Source organism: Apodemus sylvaticus, chromosome 15 (assembly GCF_947179515.1).
Source record: "Apodemus sylvaticus chromosome 15, mApoSyl1.1, whole genome shotgun sequence".
In the NCBI taxonomy this organism is placed as follows: Eukaryota; Metazoa; Chordata; class Mammalia; order Rodentia; family Muridae; genus Apodemus; species Apodemus sylvaticus.
The window spans coordinates 87,593,603-87,609,923 of record NC_067486.1 but is presented as its reverse complement, the minus strand read 5'-3'; the positions used below and the strand labels follow the sequence as shown (position 1 = coordinate 87,609,923).

Here is a 16,321-nt window from a genome sequence, read left to right as displayed (position 1 = left end):
ATTATAGGTCAAATTCCCAAAACTGAAGTTTGCACACAGTATGCACACAGAGCACTGAATGCAGGCGCCCTTCCCCAACTTTCCCTCTTCTACTTTCCATACCAGGAAACCAACAAATAACAGGGCTCTGTGACTTAATGTGAAACACTGAAGCCATCACTAAGAGAAATGCTGCAAGATGTGTCTATAAAAAGAACCCCAGAGGGTCCTTAAGGCAAGTGGTGGGTGGCGTTCTGTAGGCTGTTCCAGGCAGCACCACCTTCTCCTTCAAAGGTGGCTCCATCTTGGAAAGTAATTAGCTTGCACCTTTCTTCGGGTTTGACTTTTGGGGTCACTTCTCGCTTTGATGTTCTTCTTAGGACTGGCAGGTTTGGGAGCAGGTGACCCTCCCTTTGGCTTTGGGGGTTTACTGTGACTAGGGCAGCTGGCTGTTTGCTGCTTGTCCTGAATTGTTCTCTGCTGTTCCCGAAGTCTCTCTTCCCACTGTATGGACCTTCTACTGAGTTGATCTCCCCATTTCTCAACTAAACAATTTTCAAGAAGCATCATTCTTGAATGCCACTCATAACACATCATTAGGACATCTTGATGGGGCAGGATGTGTGGACACTGGCAGGAGGAATTGGTGATGAGAGGGACTTGCATTCGAGGGATATAGGTGAGGAGGACTTGAAGATCTCTTTCACATCTACCACAGTTGTGACCCCATTGCAACCACTCCTCTGGACGGCTTTTATTTTGGCATGAATAACATAGCTGTACTTTTTGCTCATATTTGTTGCCAAGGTTGGCTTCACCTTCTTGCACTTGCACTGATCAGGGCTCAGACGTTTACAGTCCGCATCAAAGGACCTTTCTTGCACCACCATATCTGGTGTGATGTCTATCCACTTTACATCTTCCGGAAGGTCAGCGACTATTGCCTTGGGAGAGATGCACACTCCAGGGTCATAGGCCGGCAGCTCACCGCAGGCCAGGCTCTCTGGCCAGCTGTGGTTATACATCTTCATGAGGGGCTCACAGTCGTCACATGCTCGCTGGCACACAGACTTTCAGGGCTCGGCGGGATCCTGCAGGATCTCCAGGGTACAGATTTGTGCGTACATGGCACAAAGGAAGAAGTGCAGCACGGAGCTGCAGTTCAGGTCCACTAGCTCCTCATACTGCTAGATAGCAAGGATGGCGTTCTCCTGAGTGCTGTGGTGCAGGTGGTTGGGCATCTGGGTGACCTTCCAGGGCTTGTGCCTGCACTTGGGGATGCACACTGCCTCGCATGGCTCTCCCCGAGCTCCCAGCGCCAGGCACAGCCACAGGCATGAAGCCACCAGGGCGGAGAAGATCATGGCGCTGTCCTCCTGGGCTGCAGTCCCTGCTGGGAGGACCTTTTACTTCCAGCCGGGCTGCTCTCCTCATCTCTACCTAGGGCCAGTGGAGTGAGCTTTCCTGCTGGAGCTCCAGTCCGCACTGTTGGGGAGTTCTGGGGCTTTGGCTGTAGATGCCCCCTGGGCACACCAGCGCCAGCAGCGCCAGCACTCAGCACCGACCCGCATGGAAAGCTCCAGTCTTGGGCCCGGCAGCTCAGAGTGCTGTGGGCAATGGCCATTGTAGAACCCTATTTATCCAGACTTGTCCCCTGATGTGAGCTCAGCAGCATTGGCAGCAGCAAGAACAGAGCAGGCTCCCACTCCACTGCCCCACCCCCAGTGCTCCTGCAGAAGCAATGACTTCATCTCCTCCACTCCACAGCCAAGGGCTATAGTTTTGCATTTCCCCCAAAGTCTCTCCTTTTTTTTTTTTTTTTTTTTTTTTTTTTTTTTTTTAGTCTTCGAGTCATTTTTCTTCAGATCAAGAAAAGGAGCATCTCGCTTTCAATCATTTGGGACGCTGGATTCAAACCTGTGCAAGGGAGACTTTGCTAAGTCGGCCTTAAAGTTACCCTAAGTACAGAGTTGGAGCAACCTGACCCTGTTGTCACCCTTTAAGTTTGAAACATTAAAAGGCTATGCTTTGAAATATTACTAAATTAAAAGCTAACTAAATGTGTGTAACATTTCCAAGATTTTATGTTTTTATCATGACAATTGCTTGGTTCCTACTGATTTTTGTCAGGCATTGACTGCTTTGTGAAATCAATATTGCTTTGTGTTTCAAAAGTGAAAGGCACGCAAGGACGCAGAGGTATTAAACACAAGTGGATTGAATAGTTATTTGTGAGGGGTTGCTAATGATTGAATTACTATTTTTATTTTAATGTCATAACATTGCAGCACTCAAGATTACCTTTCACTTCTAATCATACCATTTACATGGAAGTGGGAAAATGCTTCTGAAGTGGCCAAATGCTGTTTGCTGAATGGATCATGATAACACTAGAAATTACCCTAGAGGAAAAATAATCAGGTTCCCTGCCAGGCTCTTGCGAAAGGTTAATGTCCGTTCATTGAAATAAAGGAAAGCAAAAAACAAGATCCATAAAGCACACATTTATGAAGGTAGGAAAAGAAATATTGGCCATAAGATCTGAATAAATGAATAAATGAATAAATGAATAAATGAATAAATGAATAAATGAATAAATGAAGAATAAATAAATGAATAAATGAATAATATTTTCCATGAAAATATTCTAAATAATTTACTTTATATTTCTTCAATTTTATCAGTAATACATTTCTTCAAAATCTGCATATTTATCAGCAATAATTTCTATCTGCTTGGTCAATTAGTAAAGATATATTTTCTATGTTTACTATTTTACCTTTATTATTTTCCAATTTTTTGAATTTTAACATGTTTTTCTATATATTTCCTCAATTTGTTAAAAACCAGTATCCATGTAAATCTTATATTTAATCAGAAAGTGTTTCCTCTTAGACTTCAGTAATTTTAGAAATATTTAATTTTCTCTAACATTTTTCTGTATTATATTCCATGAAATATTTAATTTTCACATATTTCTGTATATTTCTACAATTTTTTCATATATTTTCCACCAAAATCTTCAATTTCATTAAAATATGATTCTATGTGCTTATGTGTGCTTCGTCAATTAATTAAGATATATTTTATATGTTTTCTATTTACCAACAAATTCTTCTATTTTAACACATTTTTCTATGCTTCTTCAATATTTTCTGAAATATTTTCCATATAAATATTCAATTGTAAAAGAAAATGTTTCTACTTACCTTTTTATTTAGTTTAGAAATGTTTCCTATATCCCCCATATTATCTGTATAATTATCCAGGAATATCTTCAGTTTTAACACATGTTTCTATTTATTTCTTCAATCTCATCAGAAATACTTTTGATGAAAGTCTACACTTTTATCAGAAAATATTTCTACTTAACACTTCAATTAATTTAGACATGTTTAATATGTCTATCATTTTATCTGTATTATTTTCCATGAAAATTTTCAATTTTAAAACATTTTTGTACATATTTCTAAGGCAAAGAGACAGACAAGAGCTATTCAGAACATGTATAATTTGACATTTGTTGACAAATTTGGACACACGACTGTTGGGGAGTGTCTGGTGAGATGAGTCTCTCACAGCCTGACTGACAGAGCAGGGAATACAGAGAATGCACTATACCCTTTGTTTTCATCTCTCAGTCACAGTGTCAGATCTGAGTCATCTTGTTTTCCTGATTCCTGTCCGCAGCCATCATCTCCAAGCAAGACCGTCCTGAGAAAGTCCCTCCCGTCCTGAATCTCCACATGCTGAAGGTGACCCTGGATCTGCCTTCTAACAAGTTCGTGCAGCCAAAGCCTAGGAAGAAAGTGGACATCTCAAGTCTTCTGCTGCCAACTTGATGGGCTGGCTCTTCTCTCCATCCTGACCCAGGTCTCCACAGCTAACACATTTGGAAATAAAGCACAGCACTTTCCCATTGTTCTGACACTGACAAATCTCAGTGACTGAGACCTCTGACTTTTGAAATGGAGGTGATCAACATTTGTGTCCCAGGAGAATCTCGCGAGATGAGCACCTCAGCTTCTGTTCAGTAGAGGAAGAGCATTAACAGGAAGAAAAATCCTGTTCCCCATGACATAAACAACCCCTTCTCTGAACAGTCTAGTGAATCCTGGAGAGCTCTGGGCATCCCCTGTGATGTCTCTAGTGATGTCACAACACCCACTGCTCTCAGGGCTTTCAATTAGTCCCTAGAGAGTTCACCCATATTTATGCCTGCAAGATGAAGGAGGAGTGTACTTGAGAGTGAGAATGGGGAGCTTAGAGAAATGAGAGAGAGGCCAAAGGAAGCTGGATTTCCATCTCACTGTAAACCAGTGAGGAAGATGTGGTCCTGGGAAAGGCTCAGTGAGTCATGGAAAGGTGATGTGAAAATTCCTTGAGTAGGCATCTGTGAGCCTGGCTTCCCAGGAGTGGCAATTGTGCCACTGTGAAGTTAATGGACTTTCCTGCTTAACATAATTCCTGAATGGTGAGGATTCTACTACATTTATTTGTCCATCCCCAAAGACAGGAGCTGGCTAGTCCAAAGCTAGTATACTGTGAATTTTTATATTTTTTTATTTTTGTTTTTTATTTCATTATATATAGTTTTTTATATTTTCCTCTTACTGGCCATGGTGGTGTAACCTGGGGACATAAGGAGACCATAAAGAATCAGGTAGGAAATATTTCTCAGTTTATCTTAGTTCAACATTTTACTCCCTGTTGGTTTTTCTAGGTCTAGTGGCTTTCAGACTATTGTAACACAGAGAAAAATATTCTTATGAGACCTTACATTCTCAGACCTCCTCTGACAACCTTATCCTAGAGAATGATGCCCTGAGCTTTCTGAAACAGCAGACTGGGTGTAAGACATATCCCTAATACAGCCAGACAACTGTCAGAAGCAGAGACTGGATACTTTTTCCAGCTCTAGGTTGTTTTAGACTTTCAGTTGGATACTAACAAAGGAAATAGAAACTTTGATATTCACAGAACCCAACTGATAATCAAAGAATTAGTTGCCTACAGACAGACAGACTGGTGTCAGCAGTGAACATTTGTGCTACCCTGTGCTGGATGTCACTGGCAGCTATTTCTGCAGCTAATTTTCCTCTCAGATAAAATGCCCTTCAGGACTCTTCTGCTCCACACATGTCTGGTTTACTTTCTGCCCTAATAATATGTTTGCTAAAGGACTTCATGTGAAATTTTATCGAAATTGAATTCCAACAAGCAATAAACACAAATACATGGCTTACTAAAATATGCCCTTTTATTACTTATGTATAGATTATAAACATGAGATCACGGTTTGTATTTAATATAATGTACATAATATCAAATGGATTACAAGTAAGATAAACTGAAGCCCCTTAATTTGGAGGAAATTTAATTGAAAAAAAAACCAAATTGTTTTTGTCATGTACTGGATTGTGTAAAACGATTTTGCTTTATGAAAATTATTTTAGATCTCTTGTAAAAGTGTAGAAAACCAACTAACGCCACCCTCTTTCAATCATCAAAGTGTTTTCATTTGCCATTTTTGATGTCTGCCTTTCCTCCCCAACATTCATTCAATTTTGAAAATTTGCAATTTTGATATGTTCCTTCTCTTAGGTCACACTTAAGCCTATTATTTATAGGAGTGTACACAGATACGATCTGATGAATGATAATCTTCAGCCATGACAAAGGAAATGCAAATATTAATATGTGTTTGGCTACTCAGTTTTATAACTCTATATAGCCTCCTCTTAGACTGTTTTTTTAAATCTCTTACCATATTGTCTGAGCACATGATGCTCATCTAATACAGTCTAATACAAAATACAGTGGATTTCTTCTCAATACTCCTGCTGATTGATTCAGGGTCCTGGCTTTGTCTATTACATCAGATTTCTTTGATAATTCATCAGAAGAGATATAAAGTATTACTTTTATTCATCAAATATGTATTGGTAGCAGATGATATTCATTAAGCCTTAAGGGTGTTTTAAAAAGCATAGATAAATAAAATGCATTACACTTTGTGCTGAAGAATATGTACATGCAGTAAAATGTCATAATATTTCAAGTCTGTAAACACCCAGGGTAAGTAATACAATAATACTGCAGTTAAAATATTGATCTTAATTTAGTGTGGCTGGCTAGAGGTGGGTACATGTATAATAAAATATTCCTGAGAATCATTTGGCTGTTCTGAGGCCATGACATTTATTGTATTTTCTTACAGTGTGGCTTCTTCATAAAGTCTGTCATTACGTCTTCATAAGCCTGTTGCAAAGAAAGATATGTACTCCACTCCAGACTCAAACAAGTGGAATCCGGCACTTTAAGTGGAATGTAGAACTTTCTAATGCTTACATAACAGATCTTTGTTTCTGGTTTCTTATATCCTATCCTTTGTGTCTCTAAAAAGCCATAAAAACTAAGAATTGGGACTCAGTCTAAGGATAATCAGAGTTCATTCTTGGGTATCTAACAATATCTGTTACTTGAGTTTTGTTCAAAATTGCCAAGGGTAATTGAAGTGTCATTAAGTTGGTTTTAGTACCCCATACCTGTGCTAGTAGGTTTTGTTGTCTACTTAATGGAATTAAGAGACATTTAGGATTGATTAAAACACACACACACACACACACACACACACACACACACACACACACACACGGTGATGAACTTGCATTGAAAGACTGAAGAAGTCTGTGTCTGATGTCATGAGAAGATTCCAACCCAGTGACTTTCACACTTGGTGTCATGCAGGAAGGAGGAGAAATCATGATGGGAAAAACATCACAAAACATGTGTGTGCCCATGTATGTGTCTCTGAGCCTATGTCTGTGCCCCCATGGGTGTGTCTTTGTGACTATGTCTGTGCTTCCCTGGAGCACTGATGCATAGGAATGACTTGTCATTATTAGAAGTGGTACCTTCTAAAGGACAACCAAATGAAAGGAAGAAAGAAGCAGAAGTTCATCCATGATGTTTCTCCCTCCTTCCTGCATGAGACAAAGTCTGGGTTGGAATCTTCTGATGACATCAGACACTGACTTCTTCAGCCTTTCAACTTAAGTTCCTCACCATGCCTTTCCATGGAGTTTCCAGGATTTTAAACCCAGACTGAGAGTAGTGAGTTATGGAGATTCCGGCCTCTCTCTCCTGCATAGCTGGCTACTGTCAATCTACCCAGGTCTTAGTGTGCAAAAACCCAAACAAATTCTATTCATATATATATATATATATATACAGAATGCAAAATTTGGACCTTGGATATTACGACTCACCTTTTTTCTCTTCCCGTCCTGCCCCTCCACCCCTGGCTTCTCATTCTGAGGCAGGATCTCACTTTGTAGTGATGCATTTTCTGTAAGCAACTGTACAGATCAAGCTATTCTTACACTCATGGCATTCTTCTTGCTTCATGATCACAAGTTCTAGGATCCCAGGTATGCTTCATCACACTTGGCTTATAGTTCACATCTTTTGCCTTGATTGTGACCACACTGATTCAGTCTTATGCAACATTGCATTGCCCAGAACAGAATGGGTCTGAACAATAACCAGATTCTTTAAATGCGAAAACTTGTGATGTCCTACCGAAATCCTAATGCTAATGTCCAACAGTATTTAAGAGTGGGCAATGTGAATATTATTGGTTATATTATTATGATTTTTAAGGTTTGAATATGAATTTATAAACTATAATTTGCTGGAGACTATTCTAAAAATATATCATACTTTGTTATTCATGTTTTTATATTTGTTTGATATGGAATGTGTCATAATTACTCAGTGTAATTAGGACTATATCAAAATGTAAGCCAGACACTCTGAAGCTAATAGAAAAGAAACTGGGGAAGAACCTTGAGGACATCGGTACAGGGAGAAAGTTTCTGAACAGAACACCAATAGCGTATGCTCTAAGAGCAAGAATTGACAAATGGGACCTCATAAAATTACAAAGTTTCTGTAAGGCAAAGGACACCATCAAGAGGACAAATCGGCAATCAACAAATTGGGAAAAGATCTTCACCAATCCTACATCAGATAGAGGGCTAATATCCAATATATATAAAGAACTCAAGAAGTTAGACTCCAGAAAACCAAACAACCCTATTAAAAATGGGGTACAGAGTTAAACAAAGAATTCTCACCTGAAGAACTTCAGATGGTGGAGAAGCATCTTAAAAAATGCTCAACTTCATTAGTCATTAGGGAAATGCAAATCAAAACAAGCCTGAGATTTCATCTTACACCTGTCAGAATGGCTAAGATTAAAAATTCAGGAGACAGCAGGTGTTGGAGAGGGTGTGGAGAAACAGGAACACTCCTCCACTGCTGGTGGGGTTGCAAATTGGTACAATCACTCTGGAAATCAGTCTGGCGGTTCCTCCGAAAATTGGGTACCTCACTTCCAGAAGATCCTGCTATACCACTCCTGGGCATATACCCAGAGGATTCCCCACCATGTAATAAGGATACATGTTCTACTATGTTCATAGAAGCCCTATTTATACTTGCCAGATGCTGGAAAGAACCCAGGTATCCCTCAACAGAAGAGTGGATGCAAAAAATGTGGTATATCTACACAATGGAGTACTATTCAGCCATTAGAAACAATGAATTCATGAAATTCTTAGGCAAATGGATGGAGCTAGAGAGCATCATACTAAGTGAGGTAACCCAGACTCAAAAGGTGACTCATGGTATGCACTCACTAATAAGTGGATATTAACCTAGAAAACTGGAATGCCCAAAACATAATCCACACATCAAATGAGATACAAGAAGAAAGGAGGAGTGGCCCCTGGTTCTGGAAAGACTCAGTGAAGCAGTGTTCGACAAAACCAGAACGGGGAAGTGGGAAGGGGTGGGTGGGAGGACAGGGGAAGAGAAGGGGGCTTACGGGACTTTCAGGGAATGGGGGGGCTAGAAAAGGGGAAATCATTTGAAATGTAAATAAATTATATCGAATAAAAGAAATTAAAAAAAGAAATTTTAATTGACACCCAAGACTTACTTAGAGGCTTATTTATCACATAGTATTGAATATTGAATTCTCTATTGAATATTTTGAATAAATCCATTTTGGTTTTCCCCTAATGACAAGAATCACATCACATACTGCTAATATATTTTAGTTATCATTAGGTCTATTTTCTCAACAATTGTAGAAATACTCCTAGAACTTCCAAAACTATTGAAAAACATTTTTTTCTAGTTGATTTAAATAGGATCTTACAAAGCCAAAGCTGGCTTCAAGCTGGCTGTATTGTTGACATCATTCTTGAATCCCTGCTCCAGCCGCCTCTTCCTTGTATGTGCTACAATTCCAGGAGTGGTCGAGAAATTCCAGCTTTGCCACTTTAAAACTTAGCCTTCTCACAGACCCGGTTTCAAGGTTAATACAAGGGACATTTTGTCATACATTAGAAAGATGAGGAAAAGGATGAATGGGCTTAAGAGAGGAAGAGGAACTGGGCAGAAGCAGGATAAAGGGACAGGAGCTGACACTTTAAAATTGTGAATTGTAAGAATCTAACTCAGAAGCAAGCTGACTTACTTTCATGAGTCAGTTATATTTTTCCTCTTAGAATTTTTTCTGTCTAGAAATATTAAGTAACAATTTATATATCTTTATGTGTACATAAATGCTGCTTATCCTCTAATATTACAAAGTAGCAGGATAGCAACCTGGCCTCTGCTTAAGAACTTTAATAAAGGCAATCCAGGCAAACTATCAGCAACCTGAGCCTTCTCTATCAAACCATAATTTGCTGGAGACTACTCTAAATAAAAAGCAAAGATGATTTTCCATTTCCGTCAGCGCCATGTGGATTATTCGCTGACCTTTAGTCTACTGCTGATGGTATCTTCAGGATCCTCTTCTTGTCAAGACCTTGTTCTACGAGAACACAAAAGCGTTAGTCCAAAATGATAATGGATTCTGGCCTGCAACTCATTGCATGTGCAATTATTGCTGTACTGCTGACTCCTTAGCTACTCAAGAAATTTCTAAGCCTGTACTGTAGGCTGAAAATCTCCCTATCTAGTCACTTACCCAATTTTTTTCCTTTCTCAAGTTAAAATATAGATGTGGTATCTTCCTTCTGTTGTAATCTCCTGAAAACATTGTGTACAAAATGTCTGCCAACGTATTTTTTTCTTCACGAATATTAGTATCTGTTTCCCAGAAGATCCAATAAACACAGAACCTCTACCCTATTCTAGCCAGTGATGACTTATTTAGAAAAGGCATTGCATATCTATAATCTTAAACTCTCCAACTATAGGTGCGCATGGATATGCATACTTGTGTGCATCTAAATTTCTGAATTTTATGTGAATATAAATGTGTTATATTTCTGTTGTTTTCTGTACTTATTTACATTTGTACCTAGATCAGAATCATGTTCTGCTTCTCTTACACTGTTTAAATATACCACATATTCTTAACATGTGTTCTATATAATAGAATAAATACTGTTTCTGTACAACACCCTTGTTGTATATAATTTCGAAATAAAATCCTCTAACTGAGAAGCTGTTGTGTCTAACACATGAAAGCATATTATGTAGTTAATTAAAAGTTCTAAGTCTGGAGCTGAAGCACTGTGGTAGAGGGCCTTCCAGGCATATGCAGGGGCATGAGTTCAATTCCGATGTCAAGAGAAGTCCTTGTCCTTGTTTGGAGTATTTGTGGCTTTTATGTTGTCTCCCATGTGTGGGCTTGTCTTTCCATCTTTGTCCTTGACATTTCTTTTAGAAACATTTGCTAGGAGAACACAGAATGTTTTGTGTGCCAGTGAGTAGCACTGTTAGTATTCTGAACCACCACAAACTTTAATTTCTGTTCCATTTGAAGACTTCTATTAATGGAATCAGATCATGAACTTCACTTTGAATGAAGATTTGCTCAAAACTCTGCAGCGTCTTTGATAAGAGGGGAGACTGCTGCTTTGCAGCTTTTATTATAACTCCTTTTTCCTGTCAAAATGTCCTTTAATAAGACTGTTTTTAATCTCTTTAAATTAATGAATCTTGTTAAATTAAGGAAATCATTTTGATAGTGGGTGACAGTTTTTTTTTTTTTTAAACAGAAGGGAAAAGATCATTTCCAAACTGCATTATCATCTCTGTCCCAGAAAAGTACCCACCTCTGCCAGTGTTGGTTCTCTGGTATGTGACCACAGAGAAATTTAGGCAGAGCAGATAGAAAAATAACTTAGACATATCACATCTCAGGGACAAAGTTTTGAAATAGTTAGCTTGTTATACCCTTCAGCCTATCTTGTTTCTAGGCCTAGAACTTTTATTACTGGATTGATACAATGGACCGATTTTATTTCTTAAACTATAACTGTTAGAAAAGCCTCAACATGACTGTCATTTTTTAATTCTAATAACTTATTTGAATACTCATGATACTACACTTTAATTTATGACTTTTGTAACCTTTCAATATTTTAATTTGTCTGGAATGTATTATTTGACCACAAGAATGTTATTTATTTGGGCCATTATTTCATAGGATTCAAAAACTACATGAAGGAGAATGACTCAAATTTCAGGTATTTGATCTCTCACATTTAAATATAATCACTTTCACAGAAAGATCTCAATCTTTTAGTGGATTTCTGTCTTCTGAGTGGACTGCCCTTAATTACTCTAAATTTTCTCTCCCAGTTGTCTCCATTACTATTATAATATAAGTGTTAAAAACAGCATAGATAAAACAGTATGTGTTATAAAGTAATACTAGATCATGAGACCTTGCATAATGTAGGTATTAGATCCAGCGTCTACACAAAGAAGAGATGGGGAGAAGAATTGTTAGAGAACTCAGGAAAGGAAGAAGAAGCAAAAATGTCCAAGGGAGGAAGATACAAACAGTTCTGCATTTCCGTGTTAGGAAGAAACAGCCTTTAGTTTTCAGTCCAGGTACATATTTCTTCCTCTGAAACTTCATTAAGTCACAATGAGAAAGAAGTGAGATGTTCTATAATCCAAAGAAAACTGTTATTACTATTGTGTCTGTTTTTGTATATGTTTGTGTCTGTGTGTATATATGTGTGTGCACATATGTGTGTGCATGTATGTATGAGAGTATAATGTACACATTATATATATGAGCACATAAGTATGAGAGTATAATGTACACTATATATATATATATATATATATATATATATATGTGTGTGTGTGTGTGTGTGTGTGTGTATGTGCTCGTCTGAATGTGAATATATTGTGTGTATGTAATTGAATCTCTGTACATTTACATGTGTGCGTCTTTGTGTCTATGTTCTGTTTGTTGAGTAGACAAAGACTTCTATTAAACCTCAATACTTAATTTCAGAATGAGATAAGCAGATATTTACTATTTCTCTATATTTGTTATTAGATTTGTTCTTTGACATTTTCATACCTGTCTGCAAGTCTGCTGTGCATTTGATTTCAGTCACTACCACTCTCCCTTCTCTGACTTCTACCCCTCATAGGCCCTATTCCAGCCTATATGACCTCTTTATATATTCATGTTTATCTGTTTGTTTTCTCCATTGATAACCAAAAAGTTTAATCAGGACCATCTGTATAACAATTGCTTTAGAATTCTACACAGGAGCCTGGAGAGCTTATTCAGTTGATAACAGTAAAACACAGAATCTGCCAATGGCCACCAGTTGGTTGGAAAGATGAAGAAGCAATGCTTTTTGTCCTTTACAAGGTTGTGGTTGCCTATTGAGAGCTCCCATTTGTGCAAGTGTAATTGTGCAATATTCATAATTATAATGGATGTACCTGGACCAAAATGTGGTGTTACAAACCCTCATTATTTTCTAGATCTTATATTCTTTATGTTCCATCTTCAACAATGTTCTTTGAGTCTTAGAGAGAAATGTTGCATAATAATAGGATATTAAACAAAATTGCCAACTCCCACTGTGGGATACTTCCTTTCTTGTTGTTGGCCAGTGAAACTTCTCCTCACACTCCAAACAGAAAACCAAAAGTATGTGCCAACTTTCCTTGTTTCCCCAAAATATTACATGATAAGAATTTTCATATTCTTAAGAAGATAATAGAGATGTATATACTAACACCGCATATTCTAACACCTCACAGAATAGAAAAGTAGAGCAATGCCTTGTATGATAGTTAGTAATAAGTCCATCATAGAAGATTATTTCCTAGCATCTTAAGTACATGCCTAGGACTGTAGGTCTTAAAAATATACTTATTTACTATATGAGCTATTTCATCATCATGGGTACACTAGAAAATCTGGTCTGACATGACCTTGGTAGGGACAGAATGATATGGTTCCTGAGGACATGGTCCCTCCTCACCCTCCTGGGACAAGCCAGCAGACATAGACTTCCCAATGTGTCAGTAACTGCTGTGGGGATAAAGTGTGTTTGTATAATTATATGCATATTTTATGTTCCTCCATTGAGGAAAGTGTTATGTTTTATAAAGTAAGAAAGAGGCCAGGATATGCTTTGGTATAGCAAGGTATGCCCATGCTGAGGCACTCCTCCCTGAGGTACTAGTCATAGAACAGGTTTAGTATAGAATAGTTTATTTATAACATGGGAAATGGAGTTGGGAAGGGAGTGGGGAGAGAGAGAGAGAGAGAGAGAGAGAGAGAGAGAGAGAGAGAGAGAGAGAGAGAGAGAGAGAGGGAGGACCAAGAACATGGTAGGGATGGGGAGAGGGGAGAGCAGGAGAAAGGGGTGAATGAGAGAAGGGGTAAAGATGGGGAAAGACAGAGAGAAGGAGAGAAACAGCCCCTTTTATAATAAGCCAGGCATACCTGGCTATTGCCAGGTAACTGTGGAGCAGAACCTAGAAGAAATGATAACAGAATGTTCTCCCTGTTAACATTAATAACTCCATGGTAATCAGAGATAGCACGTATGTAAGAGGCAAAGGTGTGGCTAATGTTTCTGGAAAAAATGGTAAACCCTGGGACTTTAGGACAGCCCTCAAGGCTGTAGAAAAAAAATCTAAAAACCTGAGTTCAAAAATATATCATTTCTCAACTATACAAAAAATAGTGATGCAATATAAATTATATGAGGGACTTTGTGGATCTAAAGGAACAGAAGCAGCTGCATTAATAAGGCAGCTTGTCAGAAAGATATAGGCAGATACAAAGGCAGGCAGATTCCTCAGTTCAAGATTAGCCTGGGACATAGTAAATCCCGGCCCAAGTGTGGGAGAAATGGTGATTTCAAGACTGGGTCCTACCCAGCTAGTTTATCTATGTTAGCAGAGTCAGGCATATTTCTAACTTATTTTGCAAAGTTAAAAGAAAATGTGTGTATGGTATCTCCCAAGAATTAAAGAAAGAAGTCACAGGATGCTAATTCATAGGATAATTAAATGGAAATCTGAAGTAAATGACTGGATTGATAGGTAAAATAAAGAGTCCAGTTTAAGGTCTACAAGAGGTGAGCTGCCCAGAGAACATTTTTCTAATAGCAAGAGAGAACTATTTGAAGAACTGTCTTCAGCAGAAAAGAGAGAAGAGAGAGAGAGAGAGAGAGAGAGAGAGAGAGAGAGAGAGAGAGAGAGAGAGAGAGAGAGAGAACTGTCTGAAGATCTCCAGAATAAAGCAGATTACAAAGAAGAGTTCACATGGAGGGACCCATGGCTCCAGTCAAATATGCAGCAGAAGATAGATTTTATGGGCACCAATGGGAAAAGAAGCTCAATGCCCCAAGTGCAGGGAATGTGAGGGCTCAGAGGTGGGAAATGGGAGGATGGGTGGGTGGGGGAACACCCTCAGAAACAGGAGGAAGCACTAGAGATGTCATAGGAAATTTCAGGGTGGGGGCGAACCAGGTAAGGAGTTAACATTTGAAATGTAAATAAAGAAAATATCCAATAAAAAAATAAAGGAAAGAAAGGCAGCTGGAGAGATGTCTGAATGTCTGAGCAGAGACTATCAATCCAGAATTTGACTTCAAGTCATTTGTTTTCCCTGTTCCCAGATATCCCTTCCTCAGAACCCCTCTCCAAGCTGAGGGTGGACAATGGCTACAAAAAAATGTATTGAAAGAATGAAGCCAACAAAATTGGACTTGGATTTGTAGCATAACTTTTTCCACCTTCCTAGATCCATGAGGAATATTGATCAGTTGACTCTGGTTTATGTTTTGCAGCACTGTGATAAAAAGGCCAGAAAGTAAATCTCTGGAAATTGACTGAGGCATAAATTTAACACAAACTATCATGGATGAGTGGGTCTTTGGAAATAAGAAAATGTCTTTATTTAAAAATTCAGAAAATGAATAAATGGCTCAGTGGTTAAGAACACTGACTTCCCTTCTAGAGGTTCTGAGTTCAATTTTCAGCAACCACATGGTAGCTCCTAGCTATTTGTAATAGAATTTGATGCCCTCTTCTGGTATATACTCACATATATAAAAGAAATAAATATGTTGAGCAATAGTTGCACATGCCTTTAAACCAAGCACTTGGGAGGTAGAGGCAGGCAGATTTCTGAGTTCAAGACGAGTCTGGTCTACAGAGTGAGTTCCAGCACAGCCATGGCTACACAGAGAAACCCTGTCTTGAAAAAACAAAAAAAAAAATCATTATGTGTATATTGTATATATGTGTGCACGTTCACATGTATGCACCATTAAATATGTTGTTATATAAATATGCATGTGGTGACTGGAGGACGACCTCACATATGACAATCACTGTCCACCTCCTTGAGACAAGATCTCTCCATTAAGCTTCACATTTAGACAAGACTAGCTCCTGTCTCCAATGTCCTACTGTTCATAACAGAAATCCACATCATAACCTTTGACATTTTCAAACAGGCACTGGAGATAAAATTTAGGTACCTGTGCATGGACAAGCAAGCATCTTATCAAAGGACTCTTCAGAGAGTAATTGTCACTGACAAATGGGGGTCAATAAACACTTAAATAGAACTGGAGGAAGAAGTCAGTTGTATATTTCCTTCAAATATATTCTTTAGTATATGAGGAAGTATTTTGATGCATTTCCACAAAAGGTAAAGTCAAGTTTAATCAGGAGACAAACACACTGTCAAATATTGAACAACAGGATATCTATGTTTATGTGTGTGTGTGTGTGTGTGTGTGTGTATAAATGCTGATATTTATCAGCATAATCTTAATCCATTAATTTTATACTCATAAGAGAAATGGAATAATTAATGGAAGCTTTGGGATATATTTTATTATTCATAAGAATTTCACATCACATACACTTTCCCAAAAGATTTTCAACACGAAAATTGCTGCATCCTAAGTGCAGCAATTTTATTTGTGGACAAAAGAAAATAAAAGGTGAATCTTTTATCTGCCCT

At 38.2% G+C, this 16,321-nt stretch overlaps 1 pseudogene; it reads right to left on the bottom strand.

The window, feature by feature from the left end:
* Nucleotides 1–267: 267 nt before the first annotated feature.
* On the bottom strand, nucleotides 268–1,343 carry LOC127665689 (secreted frizzled-related sequence protein 4-like; annotated as a pseudogene).
* Between the last annotated feature and the right edge of the window lie 14,978 nt (nucleotides 1,344–16,321).